Source organism: Zea mays, chromosome 2 (assembly GCF_902167145.1).
Source record: "Zea mays cultivar B73 chromosome 2, Zm-B73-REFERENCE-NAM-5.0, whole genome shotgun sequence".
Classification (NCBI taxonomy): domain Eukaryota; kingdom Viridiplantae; phylum Streptophyta; class Magnoliopsida; order Poales; family Poaceae; genus Zea; species Zea mays.
Window position 1 is genome coordinate 239,484,837 of NC_050097.1, and position 6,000 is coordinate 239,490,836.

Below are 6,000 nucleotides of genomic sequence, written 5' to 3' on the forward strand. Positions count from 1 at the left end.
CTGAATTCCGATGGCTATGAGCTACAGTTGTACAATAGCATTTTTACATGACCGGAAGTAATTTAGTTGTCATGTGTTCAAAGTGTCACAATGATGACTATACATATCCAAATGGGTCAGGCGGCCCGGCCCGACCCAGGCACGGCTAGACCCAACACAAATTGGGACCGTGTCGATCCGGCCCGGATGAGCTAGCGGGTCGTGCCGTGCTGGCCCACGGCCACGTGTGAGGCCCAGACACGACCTAGTATGTTAATAACCGTGTCGGGCAAGCGCACGGCGCGACGACCTAATGGGCTTATAACGGTTTATGTCATTTAAATGGTAAAAATATAAGGGTTTAGATCATAGTTTTTAGCTCTAAACACGTTTACCACAACATAATCAACAAAACATAGATGTTTTTATTTTATTTTATACTCTATATTCAAGTATCACATAGTTATTTGTATGAATAAAGGAAAAAATAAGATCAAGCCGTACCGAGCCTAGCCCGCCATGCCGGCCCTTAGGCCCAGGCACAGCCTGCTTGACTGTAATTCTAATTGTTAGATTATATTTCTAGTATTAATATAAATGTAGTAGTGCTCTATCTATGATACTACACTGAACTATAAATGTAGTAGTGCAAGTGTGTAAGCACGCTGCTTCATGATTTTTCTTCTCCATAATAGAAATTTCCTTTATCATCCCACCCATGCCGTTTCTTGTGACCCCTAGACCGAGAATCTGTCGTCAGACCATAGATGAATGAATTTTGAAGTAGAATAATTTTCTTGCAATTTTATATTAGATGTAGGATACAGCTAGATATCTATTCAGTTAGACTAAATAACCGTCGCTATGGATTTTTATAGTACTTTATCGCAAAGACCTTGTTCTATTATTACTATGACATATAAATTGAAAAATGAAGTATTTTGACTTTTATGGATTTAAACATATTTAATTCCTTCCAATCTATATGGATTGAGAGCAAAACGAACAACACATAATACCTTACTAGGTGAGTGCCCGTACGTTGCAACGGAAACATATAATACTACAATAACTTATGTACAACTATTTCAACGAGAATAGATAATATTATGATAAGACTCTAACGTAGAACATCCGTGCACCGTGGTTCTGCCTTCCCCCCCTCGCGCAAGCCTCACTACCTCCGAAATGTCGCCCACGCCTCGGCCGCCACACGCAGCCCCGAAACCTCGTCGTCTCCCCAGGCCACGGCGTCCCCTGTCCCGGACGCCGTCGGCCTCAGTGTCGTCCCCCCACTATCCAACAAATGTGTGCCAGGACGCCGCCGCTCACCATCCCTTTGCCCTCGTGGCTTCACCTGCACGAGACGAGAGTGTCGTGCCCAGACCCCGACATGAAGGCGGATAGAGGGTTCTGCCGCTTGTGCAGGTACTCGACACAGTAGCAGGTATTAGCTGAGGTGCGCAAGCTGGTGGAGCTATACCACATGCGGGGCGGGTAGGTGAGCGTGACGGTCAAGGGCCATAGCCTGGGCAGCACACTGGCGATGTTGTGCGCCTTCGACGATGTGGAGACACATGCCAATGTGTCACCGGGCGACGACAGGGTGGCGCCGGTGTGCGTGTTCTCCTTCGCCGGCCCGCTCATTGGGAACGTCGCTTTCCAAACGCGGTTCGAGCAGGAGCTGGGCGTGCTGCCGATTTCGTGGAGCGGTCTATGCAGCTCTTCCGCGCCGACCCCAACACTGTATGCCGCCACCGCCCGGTCCTCTCTATTTCTCTCCAAATTCCTTCATGCTTCATTCAGTGTGTCTGATCCTACCTAACCTGTTTGTGCGCATGTCTCTACAGACCCGCTACGTGACGAAATATTGACACTGTGAGGGGAAGCTGTGTTCAAGGTCACCAATGACCGTGAGGTACTACCTTGTCCAAGTTGTATGTACTAAGATCAGTGTCGCGTGTATGTTCGTTTGTTTGAAACACTGATGACTGATAGATGCTATGGCTTAGTAGTTGATTGATGATACACTTGTTATTTATACCTTAAAGAATTGGGTGGTCGAGGGGTAAGATAGATCATGCACCTTGATGAGGTGGCGTCTTTTGCCTCTGCCTAAATCTCTCTCCCTTTCAAGCGCTCAAGGTATGTGCAAATCTGTACAAATCAATTTCTTATTATTTGGAATGTTCAATTTCCATATAGATAATCAGGTTCCGTAATTGAGAGGTGCTCCTATGGAACCCCATTCAACAGGTTAGACTATGACACGAACAGAACATTTTAGCGATTTGTTATGGATGGCACACAGTCAGCACAAGGTTTGGGAAAAGATAAATATCTTGGATTCGCCGAGCACTCATGACAAGTTAATGTTAGGAAAAACAAGTAGCATTATAGAGTAATCAAAGAATTCATGGTTATTTTATAATGTAGATCTTTCTTGTCAGGTGAGGATCTTTCTTGTCAGGTGAGGATCCGAGCACTCGTGACAAGTTAATGTTTCGGCAGTTGGTGCAGAGCACTCTTAAGATATTGTGAGAAAATTGGCATGTGTATGGGAAGGAAATGCATAAAAGAATAGAAATGAACAATAGAATATAATAATTAGAAAAGGAATCAACTTGCGTACTAGCGAGCTATATAATTATTTAGTAATAAATATGAGCTTATAAAACAACACCATACTTTTGTTTTGAAGGATACCATGAAGCACCCCAATCCCCTGGGACTCAAATATGATACAATTACTAGTCCCAGGAGGCTAGTAAACATATTTATACATCAGATAATTTTAGATCTGCTTAAATGAGACAAATCTATAAAGGTGGAGACCAACTTTAAGAGTTGGTCCACAACTCAGGACATAACATCAGAGTGGGGCTGAAGCAGCCCAATATACGCAGCGAAGCAAATCAGCGGTCCAACAGCCATAGGCAAGGTTGGGAACAGGCGCAACTCTTACCCGATCAGCGATCTCATTTTCTGAAAAACAACAAATAAGCAAGGGTGAGTACATACGTACTCAGCAGTCCACCTTCACCCGCGGAATGGGGAAATCAAATATAATGCATGGAGTATATGGAGCTCAGGATTTTTTTTACAGAAATAGCAATATTTGATACAGGGTTATTTTGTACAACATTTTATATTTTCAAAGCGCATTCTCTTCCAAAAGAGCAGGAAATTTTTCAATATAGAACAAAATCCCTTGGACTAAACCATCCAGGTATCTCAGCAGTTTCCCACTGGTTTTCATTTTTCAAAAACAGCTACTGGACTTCCCATCCACCATAGCTCACGGCTCAACCGCCGGACCTTTTAAAACCACTTTTCAAAACCATTTTTGGAAAACAAAACACTAATTGTCAAATCCATGCCATGACTCATCATATCCGTGGACGCGGACTATTCGAATAGGTTTTTAAACTCTGCGCAGAGGTGTACACTTTACCCAATAGTCCGGTTTCTGCAATCTCACCGTCGTGAGATCCGAATGCTGAAACTCTTTCCTTACTTGCACGTCCTTACCTTAGCGATTATACCGGAAGGAACAAGGCCACCACTATTCCCAAACCGGACAAAACATTCCCCTTCCTTATCCTCCCGGTGCTCCCCAGTCATCGTAATTGTAACATCCCAAAATCCCACCTAAGGTTTGAAGCCCTAACCTCCTAATTCCCCCCTTATTTTACCTTTCTCCCTTAACCTTACCCTTAGAACCCCTTCTCATGTGCATACACTTGAAATAATTAGAGCACCTCACATAGACTATGTTTCTCACTCAAGATCACTTAGAAAATATTTTTGGTCTCCAAAGAAAAAGAATAAAAAAGAAACAAAAATAGAAAAGGGAGAAGAAAGGAATTAGAATTAGAAAAAGAAAAAAGAAAAAGAAAAAAGAAAAACTCCCTCCCCTCCCTCGGCTGGGCCAAATTTCGGCCCAACCCCCGCGCGCCCGCACTTCCCCTCCTCTCTCCCCAGCCCAGGCGGCCCAACCCGCGCGCGGCTCCCTCCCGCTGACACCCGGGCCCCGCCCGTCAACGCCTCATCCCCCGCCCTCTCGCGCCGCTTCCTCTCGCTGGCAGCCAGGGCCCACTTGTCAGTTTCATCCCCCTCGCCCATCCCTCACCGGCGCATCCGCCGCCGAGCGCCCCCTCGCCTCGTCGCCTCGCCATTAATGCTCGCCAGCCTTCGCGACAACCTCGCCACTGTGCTTGAGCCGACCCCTCACCCCCCGCCTACCCGAGCCATCGCATCAGCGTTAGCGCCATTCCCGCCATCATGGCGAGCTCGCCGGTGCTCGCCGTCTCCTCCATCCCCCTCCCTCCCCTGAGCGCCTATAAAAGGACCCGCCCGAGCCCCGTCTTCGCCACACAGCTCCGGCCACCCCCACTGCCCTCCTCCCCGAGCCGTTCAAGCTAGCGCCGCCGTGCTCCCTTCATCGCTCCGGTGAGCTCCCCTCTCCCTCTCTAGCGATCTTCCGTTCAATTAAGTTATGCCAAGAGCTCCGCCACACTCTCACGGTCACGGGACGCCACTTCCCCCACGCTATTGTGGCCGGCAACCTCACCGGAGGCATCACCGCCGTGGGCACCCGCCGCCGTGCCGCGGACCGGCCACCATAGGCCCCCGCAGGCGAAATTCGCCCCACCCCCGTGACCCCCATCAACCGCCCATGCTCCGCCACCATTTCCCCACCGCAAAACCGGACCGACGGCGGAGAACCGCCGCGGGGCTCGCCGCCGACCGGCCCCCGGTCGAGCCCTCGCCCCTCCTTCCGTGCCGTTAACGCTGTTTCCCCCCTCTCTCTGGCGTGCGGGCCCGCGCCGCAGCGCCGTTCCCCCGCCGTCGCCCCGCGCGGCTGGGCCAAGTGGGCCGAAAGCGCGCCCGCCCGCGCGCGCTTGCGCCTTCTGGGCCAAAATCCCCCCCGGCCCAGTTGGCTGGAAAATCCTTTCTCTTTTTCTTTTCCCTTTTCTTTTTCCCATTTCCACATATATATTTAGATGCTAATATTTTATGCACCAAAAATTGTCTAAATAAATTATTAGGGCACAAAAATAATAAAGTATAAAAATTTGCACACCCCACAAAGGTCACTATGTTTGATGTATTGTTATTATCTGTGTTGAGTAGCGGAAGAGGGATTCGATCCTCCGGAACTCTTAGCTCCGGAAGAAGGGCAAGAACCCGACCCCTCCGAGATTAACCTCTTGTGCCAGGAAAGCTTCGACGAAGGCAAGTCCATCCTTCCCTTGATGCATTATTTACCTATTTCTCTCTACCACTGCCTAAGCCTGGATTATGGGATGGGAATCGAATTGCATGGTGAGCATGAGAGAGCCCGCATTAACTATTACTTTGATTAAAAGATATGGGGCAAGTAAAAAGGGTACAAGTGACATGTTTTCCAAAAGTGTGCGATGAAGGGTACTCACCCTCATCACCTGGTGAGTAAGATGATCAGGGACTCCCTGGTTTAGGGGAGGGCCTAAGGTGTTGGCTCAGCTGGTTTAGGCATGAGCAGAAGGATTGTCCTCTCGTATAAGGACCGGTTTGTCATCTTTCATTACCTGTACTCACAAAAAGTACAACCACTCGAGGCTGTGTGGGCAGCCACTCGATCTAAACTCGTACGGTCCAACCCCAGGGTTATGAAGGCTGGGGTAGCACCGGGAGGATAAGGAGGGGGAATGTTTTGTCCGGTTTGGACATGGTGGTGGCCTGACTCCTTCCGGTATAACCGTTAAGGTTCGGACGTACAAGGAAGGAAAGAGTTTCGGATTCGGGTCTCATTGGCCATGAAATCGCAGAGTCGGACTAGTGGGTAAAGTGTACCCCTCTGCGCAGAGTCTAAACCTATTCGAATAGTCCGTGTCCACTGGTATGGACGAGTCTGGTATGGTATGACAATTAGTGTTTCTACTACAACCGGGAACAGGGAAATGTGTGTGTATGTTCTGAAAAGAAAGTGGTACCACGGGAGCGGGAAGCTCAGTGGTGGTCAAGCAAGTTTTACTT